Source organism: Pelobates fuscus, chromosome 2 (genome assembly GCF_036172605.1).
Source record: "Pelobates fuscus isolate aPelFus1 chromosome 2, aPelFus1.pri, whole genome shotgun sequence".
Classification (NCBI taxonomy): Eukaryota; Metazoa; Chordata; class Amphibia; order Anura; family Pelobatidae; genus Pelobates; species Pelobates fuscus.
Window position 1 is genome coordinate 110,977,461 of NC_086318.1, and position 22,258 is coordinate 110,999,718.

Sequence of the window (22,258 nt, forward strand, 5' to 3'; positions counted from 1 at the left end):
GAGCTATAGATTATTTCATTTGGCGCGCTCTAATCCACCTGCACAATATATTTGATAAAATGCTATATTATAATGGGAATGTGATTGTCAGAAAAAGAGCTAAACTGAACTAATGATCACTGGTCAATACATGCACAGTCCAGATGGAATTTGTTTTTTAGATTTAATAAATATGTTTGATCAGGGTCCTCATCAACCTGTATGCTAAATTTGTACTGTCACTTTTACTTGCATTTCTCATTTACCTGTAGAATATATTTGCACTTCATAAATAAATATAATCATTATCTAATAAAAAAACACTTCTTTCTGCTGTAAAATGTAGACTTTATGGAGTAATACATTTTAGGTGATGTTTTATAATGTTAGATGCACTTTATCATATAATGTTATACCTATGTTGAAGTATGACTTAAATTTGAACTGTGTAAATCTGACTGTATTTTATTCTGTTTATAATCTAATCTGTGTAGCTTTCCCCTTCTGTATATTTAATACTACTACAAGTCAGAAGGGGGTATGTTGCAGGACCCAGTACTTCAATAAAGCATACAATGAACATAGATTACATGAGCTCACTTTGTACTGAATATGTTTGTCCTTTGCGTTTCCTAGCGGCTTTAAAGAGGTTATGAACAAAAATTAATTTCCTTCAGGCTACTTCTCATACTGTCAAAAAGCATTCCGAGTACATACAGGGAAACAATTATGTTAACATGTTTCCCTGCATTTTATTATACATAGGAGTCCACAATTAGTCGTCATTCTGCATAGCTGGCAGTGATTTCAAATTCAACTGAGTATCCTTTGTACCATTCAAAGTGGTGTCAGAAATCATTAGGCTTGGAAAAGGGACAATGCATTAAATATAATGTATCTTTGGGGCATTTTAAGCTACAGTAGCCAATGTGCAGAGTATACAAAAACAAACAAACCTCATAACTATGTCATGGAGTGAATATAAAAAATACACACACACACACACACAAACACAAACACAAACACACACAAACACAAACACACACACAAACACAAACACACACACAAACACACACACACACACACACACACACACACTCTCTCTCTCTCCCCCTCCCCCCCAGCTATACTATCTCATCTCATTTCCCCTTTTTGAATTCATATGCTACAATAACATAATCACATTTAACTCCATTTTATTTTTAATTTCTTAAACCTCCTGACACCAACAGAAACCTATCTCTCTCTCTTTGACATACTGTTACTGCGGCTTCATTCAGTATGGCTGCCTTTTAACGATGCACACATAAGGCTAGCAGCAAAGAGGATAATTGGGTTTGAATTTTTCATGTACTGGACTTGTATCCTCATTCCTCATCTTTTCTCACCATTTTCCTTTTGAAGTCCATGCTAGTCACGTGTGTGATGACTTTTTTTTTTATGAATGACTTCCATTTATGTTCCCCAGTGATTTTCAGGTTTGCCTTGAACTCATCTTACCTTCAATGGCAACTAGAACAGCTATGGATAGCTGGACAAATCTTGCATGATACCCAAAGTTCTCATTTCAATATTCATACTACAATCATAAAACTTAGCACTCTCCACTTGTCAAATTAACTTCCTTCACTTTCATCATCAAAATGTTCTCGTACAGTATATCCAAACTTAACTTCAGCACAAAACTTTAACCCGTCATGTTCTAAGCTCATGTATAACAATTTATAAACTAATTTTATTTTCAAGATTACTAGTGAGATATAAAATCATTGGAAATACAAGCTCTCTTTACTATTTTCCTTCAGTCATTCAAACGTCAGCTCTACCTCTACGCTAAATCTGTTTATCCCTAATAGTCAAAAGGTTTCCTAATTCACCTGATCCTTCTAACCTCATCCCCTAGTATATTAGGCAAAACTTGTCCTATGCTCTTGTTTTATCATGGCTAATTTAGCATATCTCTCTTCTCTCTCTCTATGTTCATGTTAGAGAGATAGATAAAAGACATGTGAAATTTGTTTCGTTCAGAATGCGAATGCAGACGAATTTCGGGCAATTTCCGAAATGCCGAAGTGCAGAATTTTGAAAGTGCCGAACCAAATTGCCGAAGTGCAAAATTGCCAAAGTGCAGAATTTTGGAAGTGCTTCGAATTTCTGAAAAGTGGCAAAACAAGAGAGGCAGGGAAAATTACGTGAATGATGACAGGGGTAGGGGTAAAGTTAGGGGTAGAATTGGGTTAGGGGTAGTGTTTCAGTTAAGGGTAGGGGTAGGTTAGGGAGCCCTACAGAAGCCCTTGCCGAAGTCCCGAATTGCTGAATTCTGAATTCCCGAAGTCACAAACTGCTGAAGTTCTGAATTTCGGAAGTGCTGAACCGAACCGAATTGCCAAAGTGCCGAATTTCCGAACCAAATTATTTGCCCATGCACATCCCTAATAGATAACTCAAGATAGACAAGTAGATAGACCACTTTTCCTTGGTCTTATACATGCACAGCTTACCATCTTACAGTGCATAATAAATCTTCTTTACTTTTCACTTTTAGAGATCACCACTTTGCCATTTCCTACATTGTCCTACTATATATTTTAGATTACATTTAAAATACTGGTTTCACCTATGAATTTGGCTATGACTGTTAAACTTACAATATAAGTGTCCATGTAATATCGCAAACATGCACACAACGACTAGTTTGCTTGCCATCACATACTTCAAGTTTTACAAAGTCTGTTACTTATTACCCCCCCCCCCCCCCCCCCCGTTTCTGGCTGCTCTTCGTATTGCTCTAAATTTGAAAACACTCCAAATGTTGCCAATTCTCCACACTCATACTCTTGCTGGTGAAACAGTGACTTAATCCCACTCATTCACACATGGGTTTAACAATTGTATTTATGTTGTCCAGAGGGTTAAATAGTTTATTGGGTAATTTGTATAAATCAGCGTCTGTTCTATGGAAAGTCTCTATTCTGTACACAAATTAGAGAGCTGAAACTTCTGTAATTTCTGAGATATACAATATAAATTGTATGAAATTGCAAGCAAAAGTACATTTAAGAGGAGTGCTATTGGCTGCGTTCCCAGTTACCCGCTACAGCTGACTTTTTTTTTTCCTGCTGTTACTAAGTGTTTCCAATTTTACTTTTTATTTGCACTTTTGCTTGAATGTAAACTGCATAGATATAGCAATTATCAGGTATTGTGCATCCTCTTATCTGCTCAGAAATGTCACTTAATATTAATAGAATACTGAGAATACACAGCATTCTGGGTTAACAACATATTTCGGTGGGAGGAAAACACACGGAGTTGGGTCTTTGTTCAATTCTCTAGCTGACCATGCACACAAAAAAAACTATTTGTTCCAGTGTTTAATGCCTGCAGGGAAAAGCAGATTTTTTTAAGATGCTGAATGGTTTGTTTAATTGTCACATTGCTATATTTTATTACATATGGTCCATTGCTAAAATAAGATGTATTCTCCAAAAATGTTAAGAGAAAGATGCTCATTACACATGCCACAACTATTAGAAATTCCTTCTAGACTTATCTGTAAAGTTAATTATGAATGAAGGGGCTTCTTTTAAATATTATTCTGAACAGAGTTCCTGGCGCCCAGTGTTAGTAATATTAGTAGCATCCACATTAAAGTACTTGAGTTTATATTTTTTTTCGGTAGTGACAACAATTCTAGACATCCAACATCAAAGAACGTTAGCTTTCAGATGTATTAGATGCACATTGGGAAGTTCTTCTTTGACCAAGCCTGACGTGTGCCTAGTGAATATCAAAAAAATTATTTTAGAGGTTTGATAATTCTGTAAAATTCACTATATATTCAATATAATATAATTTATATTTGCTTCTTCATTAGAGCAGCACCACACCATTTTATGAAAATTTACCTTATATCATGGTAGTCCTGACAAGTCATCTGTATTTTTACCAGTCTCTTACAAGATATAGATTTAAAAATTAAACGAGAACATAACATGACACATACAATGTCTATAAATCCATCCCTACTCTCCAGAACAGAGCAGATAGCCACAGCAGATCAGAATTTGCAAGAAAGCTGTTCCCAAATAAATATACGGTAACAACAATAATAATTCTTAGCAGATTTTTTTTCCTTTTGATAAAGTTATTCCTTTAGAGAATGTGTTAAAATAAAGACACATGGGGCGGAGCTAGCTAGCAAGCTGCACGGTTTCACACAGCCTGAGCTCCGACACAGCGAACGCAAATAGCCTAAAAACCTACATGCCACAGCGACAAAATCTTCCCCATAGAGGTCCAACAAGTGAGGATAGGACATGGGGAAGCATTCCCGAAAGTCTAGGGGTCCGAGCGGATGTCCGACTTGAGATATCGACCTTTTGCTTTTGCAGCCCTCCAGGCCCAAATTGGCGGACATGCTCCCTGACTTACCTCACGGCTCCACATCAGTCTCGGAGGACGAGGACTTTGATCCGGATTAGTTCCTGACTCAGCCCCGTGACGACAAAGCCTTCCCCCAGAGGCAGCTAGACCCACAAAAGGCAACAAAAGCCGACACCACCACAATGGTGACAGACCTAAAAGCCTTCTTTGCCTCAGAAATGGTGACCCTGAAGACAGACCTGAGCACCCTAACGGACAGGGTTAAGACCACAGAGGAGAAGGCCCAAAGCCTCGGACTCAAACAGGCCTCAACCAACACACACACGTGCAAGAGGTATCAGACACATGTGCAGCGCTAAGTGCTAAGCTAGAACACCTAGACGACATAACACGGCAGCGCAATCAAAAAATACGGGGAATACAGGACTCCATAGACATCGGAGAGCTACCACAGTTCCTCAGGCAACTATTTGCAGCCACGTTGACACCTATACAGGCTAAAGGACTGCAGCTGGATGGACTTTACCGACTGCCAGGAGGGCCTAAAAATAAGACTACAGTACCCAGGGATGTTATTGTGTTCTTTAAGTCCAGATCTGACAAAGACACTTTCCTATCACAGGTTAAAGGCCAGTCACCGTATTTATTTGAGCAGCACTCTTTGAGTTTTTCAATTACCTCAGCAGAGCAACTGCGAGAGGCAAATATCCAATACAAATGGGGATCCCCAAGGGCTCCTGTAGTAGAGAAACACGGTAAATGTCACAAGTTAACAGCTATATCCAATGCAGACAGTTTCCTCCAATCCGTGGGGCAAAAGTGGCAGCTGCCCCGTGCCCATTTATTCCTGGGGGGCCCAAAGCGTCTGCCCCTTAAGACCCGTGGGGTCTTTAATATTTCACCAAACCGGGCCCCTTTCCATGCGGGCCGCAGCCGGGCCCCAATCATTATGTTTCCCTGTGGCTGGGCCCCTACAAGAGATTGTCCAACTACATGGCATTCCTCACAATATTGTATCTGACAGAGGTTCTCAGTTTGTGTCCCGGGTTTGGAAATCTTTTAATAAACAGTTGGGCATTGAATTGTCATTTTCTTCCTCTTATCATCCCCAAACCAATGGTACGGCTGAGAGGGCTAACCAGTCATTGGAATTGTATTTGCGTTATCTTGTTAATCGCACACAGGATAATTGGTCCAAATTACTACCCTGGGCCGAGTTTGCTAGAAACAATGCTACCCATGACCCTTCCGGACATAGCCCATTCTTTGTTAATAACGGCCATCATCCTACTATTCTGCCGGCTGTTTTTTCTGACACTGCTATTCCTGCTTTGGATGATCACCTTAGTCTTATTCATGAGACTTGGACCAAGGTTCACTCCGCTCTCGAAACTCCGTCTGATCGTTTCAAATTTCATGCTGATAAACGTCGGGGCACCAACCCTGTTTACCAAGTGGGTGAGAGGGTGTGGTTATCATCGTGCAACATCAAACTAAAAGTTTCTAGCATGAAGTTTGCTCCCAGATTCCTTGGTCCATTTCATATCCTTCATAGAATTAATCCTGTTTCTTATTATCTGGCTCTCCCTGCCTCCTTACGTATTCCTAATACATTTCATGTTTCTTTGCTCAAACCACTTATTTGCACGAAGTATACTGTCCCAAGTGTTCCACCTCCCCCGTTGTTTCTGGACAGGAGGAGTATGAAGTCTCTTCCTTAATCGATTACAGATTTTCTTGTGGTTTCTTGCAGTATTTGGTTGATTGGAAGGGGTATGGGCCTGCCGAGCGTTCTTGGGTTCCAGCTTCTGACATTCATGCTGGTCGCAAGATTTGCACTTTCCACGCCAAGTTTCCTCTCAAACCTGGTCCTGCCTGCCCGGTGGGTGGTCTTCAGGTGGGGGGCAATGTAACATATTCATCCTCACCTAGCTAACAAACGCGGTAGTGCCATTCAGCGGCCATGCGTCAATGTGTCTGACTCCTGCAGCATGTTGGTGGCCGCTGCGGATCCACACTAATTTGTAACCCCACGTCCGCCCATGACATTGACGATGTTGGCGTGCATGTGAGGTCACGCAAAGGATGCGCATGCACGTTTTGGGGTCAAAGGTCGGGTACAGCCAATCGGATCTGAGGGAGGCTTATTTAAACTCCTTTTGCCTTTTCCTCATTGCCCTGTCATGGTTTCCCTTGGTGGTTGTCCGAGAGTGTGTTCCTGAGCATTTATTTCTGGTTATTGACTTTGGCTTCGTTTGACTTACCTGTATTCTGGTACCGTTCACTTTTGGCTTTCCCTTATCGTTGTGTCTCTTTCTGCGTCCCCGACCTCGGCAAGTAAGCTGACTATTCTCTGGTACGTTAAGTCTGGCCATTCTAAGGTCCGGTAAGACGTTACCTTTAGTCCTGGGTGTGATACAGTTCTGCGTGCTGGATCAACTAGTAATCCTGACACCCTGCAACACTCGCCCAATCACATTAACCCCTCCAACTCTGCCACACTCATTCCTCCAAACATGCCATACGCACCCTGTCACATAAATCTCCCCTAAGAGTGTCACGCTCACCTCCCCTAGCCCTGTCACACTTCCTCCTCCAACCATGCTACATTCACCCCAACCCTGTAACATTCATCCCGTAATCATGCCACACCAACGTGTCACAGTCACTGCCCATCTTTGTCTTATTCACACTGCACTAGTACACTCACTTTGCACAGTTATGCCTTTGGGAGGGCAGAGTCCAGGGGACCCAAGCAAATACTTGCCCAGGGTCAAATCAATATTAAAGACGGCCCTGCTCCAATCTTTGGGACTGGCTACTCAAACCTCAGCTGACACCAACAGACCATCTCATCAATGGAACATGGATAACATCGCAATCTTCACTCCAGCAGGCTCTATAGCCCCTGGCTGAAGCACATGCGACAAAGGTGCCCATTGACTGGGTTTCACTCAAGTTGTTTTATTTTAAAAATACCTGTTATATTTGTCTTACGATTTTTGTTACTTCATATGTTTTATGCCTAATGTCGCTGAAATAGGAATAACTTTCATGGGTTGGTTGGCCCCTAGAGAACAGGCCAATATCTTAATAGGGTGCCATTTGGAGAAAAATTACCATCGCCACCCCTCCCCCTCGGGCTTCAGGGTTATGAAAGAGGCCTATATTAACCTCTTAGTGTTAAACACCTCCTGATATCTCTCTAACAGTAGGCAACACAGCAGCCAATCCTCTCAAACACGCACATAACAAGCTACTGATTATCATCCACTGTTTTATTATGTTTGTCTCAGATGGCTGTCACGGTTTATGCTTCCACACATAGCAATGTGGACCGACCTCGCTTTACCAACTTGTATGTTTTGTTAATATACTTAAAAAACGGTGCCACTTTCTCATGCCATGTATTATGTTGATATTATTGCTTGCCTATGATGTCGGGGCATCGTAAGCTCTTGTGTTATCTTGTGCACAGAAAAAATAAAGAATTATAAAAAATAAAAAAATAAAAATAAAGAGACATGTCTTTGATCTGGGAACTATCATTAAATATGAACTTTTGATATGTTGCAGGATATTTTAACCCCCATGTAATGCATAGGGAATGTCAGCCTTTGACAGCCTGTCACAGAGATTGGGTGTCTCAGCTTATAGTGCATGACTGACAACTCACAGGTCTCTGCATGGATGGTCCTACGCGCACAGAGCATGTGATAGAAGGGTTTGACAAATGGAATGTGATATCAATACAATGAGGTCTGCATACTCTCACCCTTCAATCATTATAAGCACCTCCAGGGACATTATACATACTCAGGTCCGCCATCAGGGGGTGACAACCATAACGGTCAGCGCTGTGGCCGTGGTATGGCGCGACCAGGCCCCCTTAAAAAAAAAGCAGCCGCAAGTGCTGCTGGGAGGAAGTGGTCACTGAAGAGGGAGAGCCAGGCAGGCAGTGAAGAGGGAGCCGCACCGACTCCCATCATCCCTCTTGCAAAGAAAAGGTAAGAGACAGGAGGGTGGCTGGAAAATGAGCTGTGTGTGTGTCTGTATGCATGCATGTCTGTCTGTATGTCTGTATGCATGTATGTCTGTCTGTCTGTATGCATGTCTGTATGTGCATGTCTGTGTGTATGTCTGTATGTATGTATGTCTGTGTGTATGTCTATGTATGTCTGTCTGTCTGACTGTATGCATGCATGTATGACTATGTATGTATGTATGTCTGTCTGTATGTATGTCTGTGTATGTATGTCTGTATGTATGTGTATGTCTGTATGCATGCATGTATGTCTGTATATATGTATGTCTGTATGTCATTATATATGTATGTCTGTCAGTATGAATGTATGTCTGCATATCATTATGAAAGTATGTTTGTGTGTATGTGTGTATGGATATCTTTATTCATGTATGTCTGTATATATGCATGTATGTCAGTCTGAATGTATGTCTGTATGCCATTATGAATGTATGTCTGTGTATGTCTGTATGCCATTATGAATGTATGTGTGTATGGATGTCAGTGTCTGTATGTCTGTCAGTATGTCTGTATGTATGTGTGTGTGTATGTATGTATGTCGGTGTCTGTATGTATGTATGTGTCTTTATGTCCTCATGCATGTGTGTCTGTATGTATTTTAGAATGTGTCTGTCTGTCACTATGTATGCCTGTGTGTATGTCTCAGTATGTGTGTGTCAGTATGTATGCCTGTATGTCTGTTTCAGTATGTGTGTCTGTTAGTATGTATCTGTGTCCTTTTGTATCAGTGTGTGTGTTTGTGTCTGTGTGTGTATTCCTGTGGGCGGTATTTGTAGGCGAACCCAGTGGGCGGTGTTTGGAGGCGAGGCCCAGACCCTGAGCTGAGTAAGGGGCCCCAAAATTTCTGGTGGCGTCCCTGTACATACTCACCATACTATGGCATCAAAGTCATCCTTATACACATCAGCCACAACATTAAAATGGCCTGCCAAAAGAGCTCTGAGTCTGAGTCTCTGAGTCTGTGTCAAGGCATGAACTTTACAAGACCTCTGAATGAGTTGTGTGGTATCTGGCACCAAGACATTAGCAGCAGATCTTTTAAGTCCTGCAAGTTGTGAGGTGGGGCCTCTATGGATCGGGGGCCAAAGCACCACCTTGGACTCTTTGTCATTTTCTGCAAACCATTCTTCAACATTTTTTTGCAGAGTGGCAGGGTGCATTGTGCTGCTGAAAGAGACCACTGTCACTAGGAAACACCATGTCCATGAGGGGGTGTATGTGGTTTTAAAAATAACATACACATGAACGCCAAGGTTTCCCAGAGCATAACAATGCTTCTGCCTTCCTGCTTTCTTCCATAATGCATCCTAGGTAAATGACACACACACACCAGGCCATCCACCTGATGTAAAAGAAAACATGATTTATCAGACCAGGCAACCTTCTTCCATGGTACAGTTCTGATGCTCATGTTCCCCATTGACAGCACTTATGGCAGAGGACAAGGGTCATCATGGGCACTCTGATTGCTTTGCAGCTACGCAGTTAAATAGTCTTTTACAGGTTTCTCTGCAGGGCCCATAGTCTGTGGACAGGAGGCTGGCAAGCAGGCTCCTCCAGGAGCTCATGGCAAACTCATATAGGAAGGGGAGTTAGTCACATATCTCCCCCCTCCTGGGGAGACTATCCAGACGCCAGACCTAGTTCATGAGGCTGTTTGGTTCCCGAACAGCATAGGGGAATTACACGAAACAAGCCAGTTAAGTAGTCTTTTACAGGTTTCCCTGCAGGGCCCATAGTCTGTGGGCAGGAGGCTGGCAAGCAGGCTCCTCCAGGAGCTTGTGGCAAACTCACGTAGGAAGGGGAGTTTGTCACAGCCCCCACTCACACATGTCCCTGTTCCCAGCTAGCCCTTTGTTCTGGCTCCTCAGGGTCTGAGCCGTACTACTATATAGAGTTTTAACAGGAACATATCTAAAACCCAAACTAAGGGGGCACTGATGGACACATATACTAACAAATACAGATACACAAATCTACCGACAGGGTTGTCCTTTCGGTGAGGCAAGCAGGGCTTCAGCCATGGGTCCGGTGCTTTTGGATGCCCCACTGGTGTGCAAGCCATAAGTTTGTAAGTGTCAGTGAGTGAGTATCTTTGAATCTGTTTCAGAGTGTTAGAATGTGACTCTGTGTTTAAGTGTCAGCATGAGATTGCTAGTCAGTCTATCTGATGTTTGCATGTCAGTTTGTGTATGCACATCTTTGTGTGTGTGTGCACATGTGTGCGTCTAAAAGAGCATTTGCTAATTAGGTTGTGGTAGGTACAGTGGTGTAGCTAGAGCTTTTGCTGCCTGTGGCGGCCCGTTAGTTTGCCGCCCCTCTAAGCCCGGCCTCATCACGAAGTGCCCCGACGCCAGCTGTCTGTCTGTCTATTGATTGCCATAGCACACATTAACAAATATTCACTATATACAGTACAGGAAATGGAAAATGCATGGGCTTTGTGAAGGCTTATATGACATGTGAAGACTTTAGTGTTTCAATATTGAGCATTAACTCACTGCATTACTGTGATTCAATAAACTTGCACATGGAATTGATATCATTGCTTCCATAATCTACATTTATTATATCACCTTAAGCATATATGATTTCTACTAGGGCTATAGAATATAATCATTGTCTCGTTGTTTGTTATATGAACCTGCTTTGTAATGAACGATGCAATTCCCTTTTACATTCATTTTTAAATTTCTATGAAATTTTAGGTTTATTATCTATGTGTGCAGAAGCTCAGGATTCCAAAAAGGTGAATAATGATTTAATGCTGATAAAAATGAATTACCCCGCCACAGGAGGACATATAAAGACAATTAATTCAGAAAATGTATTACCCATCTGTAATTTGCCTCCAACTTTATGTCAGTGGAGCCCTTTGATGCAGATCCCCATTTATATTTTAAAGACAACGACATGTATTTTTAATGTACAATGTGTTTGCACAGTTCGCTCGAACAACAGTTTTCGCATTTTTCCCGACTGTGTTCTTACATCACATTGCAAAACACCTCTAATTATCATTTGTGCGTAACAGATTGGAAGTAACTTCCCACGTTAAAAGATGCTGCATAGCAGACAGATGATAACATGCTCTGTAATTATGTTCAGCATAATGGAGACTTCCTTTTTTATACAGATCTACCCCTGAAAACAATCTCTTTGAAACTTTAACATTTCCTAAACAATTAATTTGTTTTAAAAAAAAAATGTAAAAAAGGATCCTGCTCTCTGTACCCATGGAAACTGTTCTGTTACAGTCACGATTATCATGCATTTGTTACCAACCCTTTCATAATTGCTGGATCCATTTCTTGTGGAGTCGAGAGATGTGATCCAAAACCCAAATCAGTTTTTTTAAATGGCTTCATAGGTTTATGTGTTTACATTTTCTACCCGCTGCACATCTTTGCTCTCAGGGGCCACCTGGTAACATCTGTTGGGATGGAAGCCAGCAGAATAATTTATCCTTCTGCTGTTGATAAATAGGTGGAAAATTTCCTTCTTGCTACCAAGATGATGGAAAAAAAAAGTCTTGGTTTTATTGTGAAAAGTGCACTTTTTTTCTAATTCATGTCAGTGACCGTGAACAGCTCATTGTCTGCAAGTATGTATAAAATGTACTTTGTATATATAAGCAATCCCATGAGAGTTTATTAGGCATGATATTTGCGCATGTCATTAAATTATAAAGCGTGAAATTGAGTAAGTGCACACACAGACTACAGAAGAAAAGCATGAATGTTGTTAATTCCCATAGAGCCATGCATGATCTTATTCAGCACATGGAAAGTCTTGTGTAGAGTAATATAATATTTAATTTCATATATTTGTCTTCATAAAATATCAGTTTCTCTCTTTAAAGCCAAAGTAAAGTTCTTCAAGTCAACTAAGCATCCGGTTCTGCTACTTTAAATTTGAATTACACCTCACTTCAGTAAACTATCCTGTACATTTCAGTTTAAATAACTATCTTTGATAATATTCATGTAAGGGATGATAATGATTAATAATATGATAATCAATTATATTGACTCACCCAGTTGTGAACGCCGTAGTTATTGCGTCGAATGTGAAAAAAACATTGCCCTTGAAGATGATAATGGTGCTACTGTTAAATGATATTGGATATCTATATGGTGATATCTAATAAATAAAAGATAGACAAATATGGAGAGAGAATCACATGGCATTAAAATATTCATTCTGACACTCTTATTATGAATGTTTCTACATTACTGGAGAATACCGTTTTTGTTTGATAGAAAGAAAATGGGTCATGCCTTCTAACCAATGGTATTCTGTTTGTTACATATATCCATTTGGAATGTACTTGGGTGTTGGCAGACAACTGTTTCATGATTACGACTATATGTATAAATATTTATATATACAAGGAGCTTAGGTCATCTCACCTGACCTTTCATTTTATCTACAAACATCACATTTTTAATTTACTTATTATAGTATATTTTTTCACAAATATTAAAGGAACACTACAGGGTCAGGAACACAAACATGTATACAATTGTGATTATTCCACCTGACACCAGTGAAATAAAATGTAAATAAAATACAACTTAACTTATAGGGACACAGCCTTCCACGGTTACCTCCAAAGTGGTAACCAACCACAACAGATATGTATATATACAAACATTAGGGATCTTGCTGGTGAACCTATAAATAAGAAAAAAAAATATTGCAATAATGTCTGATAAACAGAAAACGCAAATTCTCAATTGCACTCAGATAAAGATGATAACAGCGCCTTGTGGGTGCCACCCTCGATTGTAGTAGGGGGCTGAAATACCTCCTTTGGACTTCTCTCCGGAGCGGTCTATTTTAAATACCAACAACGATAACCAGAGAATTCTTCCAAAAAAAGGATTTATTTTGCAGACTAAAATAGTATACAAAAATTGTGTAAAATATGGTCATCCTACGCGTTTCGTTCTCACGTGAGAATTTCATCAGGGACCCATATAAGTAAAATCAGTAAGAATGTAATGCAAAAGATCACATCCTAAATACCCTTTCCCACAATGTTCCTTATATAGGGCTATCCCCTAAATCATCATTGGTGTAGTGGTGGACGTCCTCTCTTTGTTGGTGTGTTGCTTGTAGCAGCTGTCTTTGCTTACTGTTAATTTCTCTTCTCGCCGATGATTTCAAATTCCTAAATTCTGTATATATATATATATATATATATATATATATATATATATATATATATACATATCTGTTGTGGTTGGTTACCACTTTGGAGGTAACCTGACCTTATAGTGTTAAAACCACTACCTAGTCCCTTAGCCTTGCCTCCCTAAATATAGTAAAATCTTACTTTTCATCAAGTGTGCTGCTGCTGGCTCTGCCCCTGATCAGCCTGCTTGTCTGACATCATCAGAAGTGATTTAAACAATCACACTGCTTTCCAATTGGATTGGTTGAGACTGTAAAGGAGGCACATCAGGGGCAGAGCCAGCACAAATCAAACACAGCCCTGGTCAATCAGCATCTCCTCATAGAGATTAATTGAATAAATGCGTCTCTATGAGGAAAGTTCAGTGTCTGCTAGTGTTCAGTGTCTTCAGTGTCAGTGTCCATCTGAGGAGTTGCCAGTGGAGTTATCTCTAGGCTGTAATGTAAACACTGCATTTTCTCTGAAAACACAGTGTTTACTGCAAAAAGCCTTTAGGGAATGATTATACTCATCAGAACAAATACAATAAGCTGTAGTTGTTCTGGTGACTATAGTGTCCCTTTAAATACCATATTTACTCGAATCTACTGCACACCTTTATTGGCAAAATAAAGTCTCCAAAATATGAATGCACATTAGATTCGATGGTGCATTAGATTCAAGTACGAACAAGATATTAGATATAATGGGCGTTCTATAAGATTTCGCTGGGGAAAAATTCACTGGGGAAAAAATTGCATTTGCATCACTATGACAGGAATGCAAGACTTGGTTTCTGTGTACAGTAAAGCTATACCGCACATCTTTGTCTCAAGTTTCTCACAGGTGAATTTGGCTCCAGTCATAGGATGGTCTCCGCTTCTCGACCTATGTGCTGTATAGTAATATCTTCTTGTACAAATGTGTATTACATTCCCCAGTGAAAACATTTTCGGCTTCCAGGTTAAAAATTTTGAATGCGCATTAGATTCAATGGCGCATTAGATTTAAGTAAATACGATACTTTTCTGTTCACCATGAATCAGATTAAAATCTAGTCAAAAGGCCATGGAAGCTATGAGCAGGAGTTCATAAGAATGATATTCTGATAGAACTGAGAAGCTATTGCCAACATTTTGTTTCAATACGCACTTTCAGGGCCCTAGATGTAGCTTATTGGTTATTGAAGTGTTTGTTCCTCAACCCCTAAATCACTAGCAGTTGTGTAAGACTTTAAGACTATATGGAACAAATACCTCAATCTTAAGCAATCTTATTGAGATATGAGCAGGGTCCTACTGAAGGGCAAGATATTTGAGTTTATTTTTTGTCTATTTTTTATGTTCTCTTGTACACTGTTTTGGTTTGAATAAATCAGTAATAACTGTTTTGGTTTGAATAAATCAGTAATTTTGTATAAGCATACTGACAGTGGTGATTGACTCAATCAATTTCAATGGTGAAATTTGCTCACATAGAAGTTACAAATACATACCAGACTTGTGCATTCAGTTTTGTGTGACTTGCAATTTTTCTGAATTTAGGTCACTTTGCGGTTTCAATGAATTCTGTATCTCCGAAGTGCCATACAGAGGTGCAAACAACTAGCACAATGGTCAAGCGTGTTTGGTAGGCATCTTCAAAATAAAATGGTTAGGGTGGGGGGGAGGAAATGGAGAAACAGTAAAAAGAAAACAAAATCTATATTTCTATATTATATATTTAGTAAATATATTTATTTTTTTGCAAAATTTCCACTGTGTACAAGTACAGTATATAAATTAATGTAGGAGATTTAGTGGATTCTCGAGGTACATTGTTTCCCTACTACCTAGAGATATTGACATTTTTATTGTCATTCTCGTTGATAAAATGCTGCAATATAAAGGAGGGGAAGGTGTGCGGTGGGTGAGATATTATCTTCACTTGTAACCATTAATAAAAATGTGTGCTTTCCTTTGTCTCCCGCAGCAATAAAAATTGCTTGACTATAATATATAAAATAAATGCCATTAAATAACATTCTCTCAATATAAATGAAAGAAAATGGTTCAACAGTAACGAGTACATAACGGTTATATCATCTTAAAAATAAAATGAATTCTGGCGTGAGGATCTATTACATCTCATACTATGAAAAACAAGACTTTAATAGCAAGACACATGACCCTGTATGTAGCTGAACTGACAAAGAACAATGACTGTGTGGAGCATGTTTTACAGAATGGTCAATTGTGACCTGTGCCTTCGCCACTAAACCTTTTTCATTTTAAATTGAACAGAGCAATGGGTGTATTCAGTACATAAAAACTAATCATTTGGAGAAAAAAACTGTAATCAGTAAAATGTTGATACATAAATATAATTGTTAAATTCTAATTCTGGCAATTGCATATTATGACTAAATATGATGGGTAGGTGAATTGTGAATGTCAACACAGGCAGGTCTGAGGAGTTCAAGTGAACGTTGGCACGTGTGTGTTGTGTGTATTCTGAGATTAGCTACTCATTAGCCTCCAAATTCCTACATTGCCAAAACCAACCTATAATGAACTGAACTTCCTAACTCACCACTACACTCATACCTCACCCCTTTGCCAGTCCGTAGACTGGGTTCCCTTCAAGGTAACAAACCAAACTGCCAATACTAACTTACAAAGCCCTCCACAATTTCCATCCTCACCATATTTCATATTTAATTAGAAAATATATCCTTCTCATTCCCTTTATTCTGTGGGTGACTTTCTTTTGTCCTGTGCTCACACTACTAGTTTTCATCTACAGGATTTCGGGGGCTGCACAATTCCTAGTAAAAGCCTTAGCCTCCAGTCCCTTATGAAGTCAGTGGAAACCTACCCACACAACACTGACTTGAAAGTGAACACATATACAATTTTCCCCGGTGACTCTGTTCTCAATACTGTTTTCACAGTCCCCTCTCTCCTCCTTCCATGCCTCGGTTCCCCTACACACCACTTTCACAAGTTTAATTAGACCTGGCATCATATCTAACTATCAACCCTCCTCAGGTCTGACACACTTGCATTACTGCAGTTCTTCACTTACCTCAACTCCTCTGTGTCTATCAACATTATGTTGGCTGTCAATTATTTGTTAAATAATCACTCTGTATAACTGTACAGTGCTGCGGAAAATATTGACGGTAGAAATGCTAATAATAATAATAATTTATATAAATTCTGCAGCTCTGTACTGTGACAAAACGAGGTAGGCGGACAGAAACAAGAGTGACTAAGTCCCTGATCAAGTGGGTTTACAAAGAAAAATGGACAATCTTATATCATTTGTATTTTGTTTCACAATAACACATGCCTTGTTGGTCTCTGGCTACGGAGCATTCACATAGAAGTAGGAATGTGACAGTGTACAACTGACTCTTAGCATGTGTGCCAATGCACAGCTTTGTCTATGGTAGATCAAAATATATGTGTTCAAAGCAAGGCAACAAATTAGCAAGATCCAAGTGACAGTGTTGTCCCTATTTTTGGCATCTTTTACTTGAAAGCGAATATCTATACCCAGTATCTAAATAAGAGCTGTGCATTACTGGCAGCACTGTTGGAGACAAATGACGCCTGACAGCTACCATAAAGACAGACAGAGCTTGACAGACATTTTTATTATGCTCTTTAAGACACAGAGAGGGGCAGGAGTGTGTTTATGGGAACGTCTAAGGGAACAGCAACAAAATAGATGACAAGCAAATAACAGGTGTGGAAAGTACAGTAAATACAGTTATGGTGTATTGGAACACGACTCATTTCCAGTATGTAAGAAAGTGTACGTCAGCAATGCTTGCTTATGACAGCAGATGAAGAAATCATTGGCATTATTAACTTGTGTTACTTGCTGTTGTCTTAAAGGGAAACTATAGTGCCAGGAAAACAAAGTTGAATTCCTGGCACTACAGCTCCCTTTAGTGCCCCCACCCCCTGTGGAGCAGAAGGGTTAAACACACCTTCTGTCACTTAACTTATTCTAGCACCAATGTCCCTCGGTGCTGACTCTGTTTCAGCCTTCGCTCTTGCTGAAGTTGGCGAGGGAGGTCTAATGCGCGTGCGTGGCAATGGCCGCGCTCGCATTATAACAGGCCTATAGTAAAGCATTATCAAATGCTTTCCTATGGGGTTTTGGGTGACGCTGGATGTCCTTGTGCATAGCATGTGGACATCCAATTTCAGTTATGAGATCAAAAGTCGCCTAATGACCTGGAAGTCCCTCTAGTGGCTGTTTGATAGACGTGCCACTAGAGGTGGAGTTAACCCATAATGGTAATTATTGCAGTTAATTAAAACTGCATTACCTTTCCAAGGTTAAGGGACCTGGAAATATGCACCCAGACCACTTTAATGAGCTGAAGTGGTCTGGGTGCTTATAGTTTCCCTTTAATAGTGGCATTGCAGATCTGAGGTGATATGTCCCTCGTGGTAGTTATGTATTAACACAATGGGAGTAGTAATCTAATTCCCAGAAGGTATATGCAACCTCTGACACCAGCTACTTCAGACTATGACTTACATGATGCTTAGCCAGACTCTGCTGGTCAGTTTAATAAATGTTAGCTTCCAGACTCCTGCGTTTAGTAGCAGCATAAATTGACACTCTGGGCATCAATACTACTTTGATTGAGGGTTTGGCCTCATTAATATGTTGTATTTTTTGTATGTTCAACTCTTTATAGTTCTTGCATAAAACAAATAAATGCTGATATTGAAGAGGTCCAATTGGGAAAGACCTCTAGGGAAGCTATTTTGTCCTTATTCAGTTAAGTACATTTTACTCATATATGTGATATATGAATTATTTCTTTTTGTTACAATTAATACATGTTTTGCAGGATGATGCACCATAAGCCCGCCTCTTTAGCCACACACCCTCACTCAAGAAACAGACTTCCTTATCAAAGCTAAGCACACAGCTCAGCTATTGACACCACTGAATGTTCTGAACAAAACAACATGCACTAGAAGGAGAGGACACCCAGGGAGACATATAGTAAGGAAATCACTAACTATTTATAGATTACCTGACTGTCTGCAACCAAGCTGTGAATCAAAAGCTACTCACTCGGTGTTGTCGGGACTGAGAATGTAAGTATATATTTGATAAGGAAGTCTTTCTGGCCTGAGGGGGCATGACTAAGGAGGCAGACTTATGGTCCAGCATCCTGCAAATATTTACTTGTTTATTTATTTTTGCAAAAACAATAAAGATTTAAACGTGCAAAAATTACAGCAAACACGTCTCCATATTCTGACATTATATGTGACAACCAGAGGTGGCTGTATAATAAGGCCAAGTTAGGCAACCGCGTAAGGCCTCACAATTGCTTGGTGGAATTTTCCGTAAATCACCGTCTACCCTAATGAAATCTCACTGTACCTGCTTGTGTTCCACTACTACAGCAATGTTTAGTCATGGCCACTTTGTTACAATAGCCCATAGTAGCATTTTCTGTTCATCATTAGCTTATTGTATCAAACCAACTGTATGTTCGCAATGATGATATATTTCTTAGTGAGTCAGTTAAAGGTTTGGCTCATGTTTTTCTCAGTTGCTAGATTAATTATTTTATCAGAAACCTGTTGCCAGGTGATATTTATTAACCCCTGGCATGTGGGATATTTTTAGCTACTTTTGTGACTACTGTGTCTACATAAGAACTGCATTAGCCCAGTGTGATGGCTGTCAACATTTTTATGTAGCTGTTTTAGTGATATACAACTAGTATGTTTCCACTATGTTTGGGAAACTGGCAACAAATGGATAATGTATTCTAATATTATTTCATGAAATTCAGCATTTGTCATATATCTTACCATGTTACTCACAATCCTCACAAATGACTTACAGTGTTGTTTACTAAAATGAGAATTGCCAGGTATTCAGGTGAGATTAAAAATTTAGGTCAAAAAGAAGCAAATTAAAAAAACTTCTCCAAATCAATTCTGTTTTCAGTTTGGCTAGATTGTCATTTTATTTGGATTAAATATGGATGAAATCATTCAGACATTCTAGCTCAATGAAGGGGTAAGTTTACTCATGCCCACTGCTGCTTTGTTCCATCTCTTGTGCAGGTGAGATTTCTGTGTCTTTATCTGTCCCATACCAATAGGAACAGAGTGAATATGTATAAGAACACTGGACTGTGAATTGTATGCAAGTAGGCAGGGATGAGGATCCTCCTTGCACAATAACCTTGACTAGAGGTGGGCAACCTTCGGCACTCCAGATGTTGTGGACTACATTTCGCATAACCTACCCCTGACCTAGGCATTGAGCAGAAATTGCCATGGTGCTTTAGAGAGTCCATTTCTGTAATGTAATTCTATGAAAACATCCACAGGGGTATCCATTAAAGTCTGAATGTTCTTGTACTGAACAAGGCAAAACCATTCAGCTGCATACTGGGTCATTCGGATTGCAAAATCTGAACATTGCTCACACTATTTAACAATGTTACAAATTTGAGTCTGAATTAGGTCTGGATTTCAACTGGACCAACGCTTCCAGACAGTGGAAATCCAGACTCAAATGCTTCAGCCCCGAATGCTTTAAATCGAGGCCAGGGTTTTAAAAATCTGAACTATATGTCTGCTGGCTGATAGTGCTAGTTCAAACCCATCGGTGCTTTAAGGATTAATTCTGCTATGGCTGGACAATGCTTGGCCTATTGGGGTTACTGAGACCCCCCATATTACCATAAGGGAGTGTTTAAACCTCCTTATTCCTTCACCTACCATGTGGCAGGTGGGGGTATATCTGCTAAATGTTCAAAACTCGCAACTTGACAACAATTGCTGTAAAATAATAGGGGGGATCATAGATGAGTGCAACTAAATGAAAAAAAAAATACTGGGGTCAGTGTATGGGGGGCTTAAAATTTTATACTTGGGGAAATCTAATGTCCCCACCTATAGGTAGCAGTTAGGGCTCTAAGTAATTATATTGGGTGACTGAATATACCAATGTCCATACCCTTGCCCTATTTGTGGCAAGGTCCACCAAGCCCTTAGCCCCTCTCCCTCAATTTTATAAACCCTTTCTACCCCCCTCACCCTACTCAAAACTGTGAAATTAAACTAATACCTGTGAAGTTAAAATTATACTTACCATCTAAAGTTTATAGCACCAAAATGGTAAAAATAAAAAATAAAAAAAATCTTAATGCTAGCAAATAGTGATGTCCCGAACAGTTCGCCGGGAACCGTTCGCCGGCGAACATAGCGATGTTCGGTCCGCCCCCTATTCGTCATCATTGAGTAAACTTTGACCCTGTACCTCACAGTCAGCAGACACATTCCAGCCAATCAGCAGCAGACTCTCCCTCATAGACCCTCCCACCTCCATGACGAATAGGGGCGGACCGAACATCGCGCGTGTTCGCGACCGCGAACACACTATGTTCGCTGGCGAACGGTTTCCGGCGAACTGTTCGGGACATCACTACTAGCAAATGAATTGATCAAACGATCAATTAATTTGCAAGAAAAAGCAAATAAATGATAAATTGCAAACGTGCATTCTGCCAGTTCTGAATTTGTTAATTTGGGTGCTTTATGAAACTTCCAAATCCTATACTTTGTATAAGGTTCAGATGCGAAAGCACTGATTTTAATCCCGTCACCGAATGAATCCAGGCAATTGCTGTAGATTGCTCAGCCAGGCCGAATTCCAACCATATTTGGCTTTAGTAAATATGCAAATTGCCATTGTAATCCTAATTTTCATTAGTTAATTTGTTTAGTGAAAAACCCTGGTCAGGGTACACAAGCCAAGACAATCTTCTATGGTCTAGGGGTAAATTTACATTTAGAATAGAAACTATAGCGTGCACCATGACCACCAACTATCAGGATAAGAATTATAGGAGTAATGTATCACACGATATCTAGACTACATATATTGTTTAAACATCAATGGGGATTTTTGCTGACTCTGCTTAGAAAAAGGAATGTTGTTTCCAATCAACAGTTTGCTTGTTATCCCTTAAACAGGCTAATCTGAAATGATCAGAAGCCTAGGAAAGGAGAGACAAATTGGCAATGCCAATTATACTACAACAGTAAGCAATTCATTTATTTTTCAGAATACACAAGAACTGTGCTTATCTGACTGCACATATTGCTATTAAACCAACGTCATGTTGTAAGTTCTAATAGGCAGACATCTCCTACTTTAAACCATGCATATATTCATATTAAAATGCCTGCATAACTATTGCACTTTATGCTTTCTTTCTAGTTACTGTACTTTCCTGATCACAATAAAACCTGTAATGTAAAAAACCTGTTTAAAAAACACCTTCTACTGATGTATAAATACCTTATACACACACTATATAACTAGTATTTTTACGGTTTCTCCCTTCTGCTATGCAATGAATAAAATACCTTTTATAACTGTATAAATTGCAAATAGGAAATCATCACAAGTGAAACTAACGAAAAGTATGTGGGCAATAAAAAGGGCACTCTGCTTTTTTAGTACAAAATCGGATGAGCATCACATTGTTCCTGATTCCAGCACTCAAAGGGACACTATAGCATTAAAAACAACATTAGCTTAATGAAGCAGTTTTGGTGTATAGATCATACCCCTGCTGTCTCACTGTTCAATTATCTGCCATTTATGAGTTAAATCACATT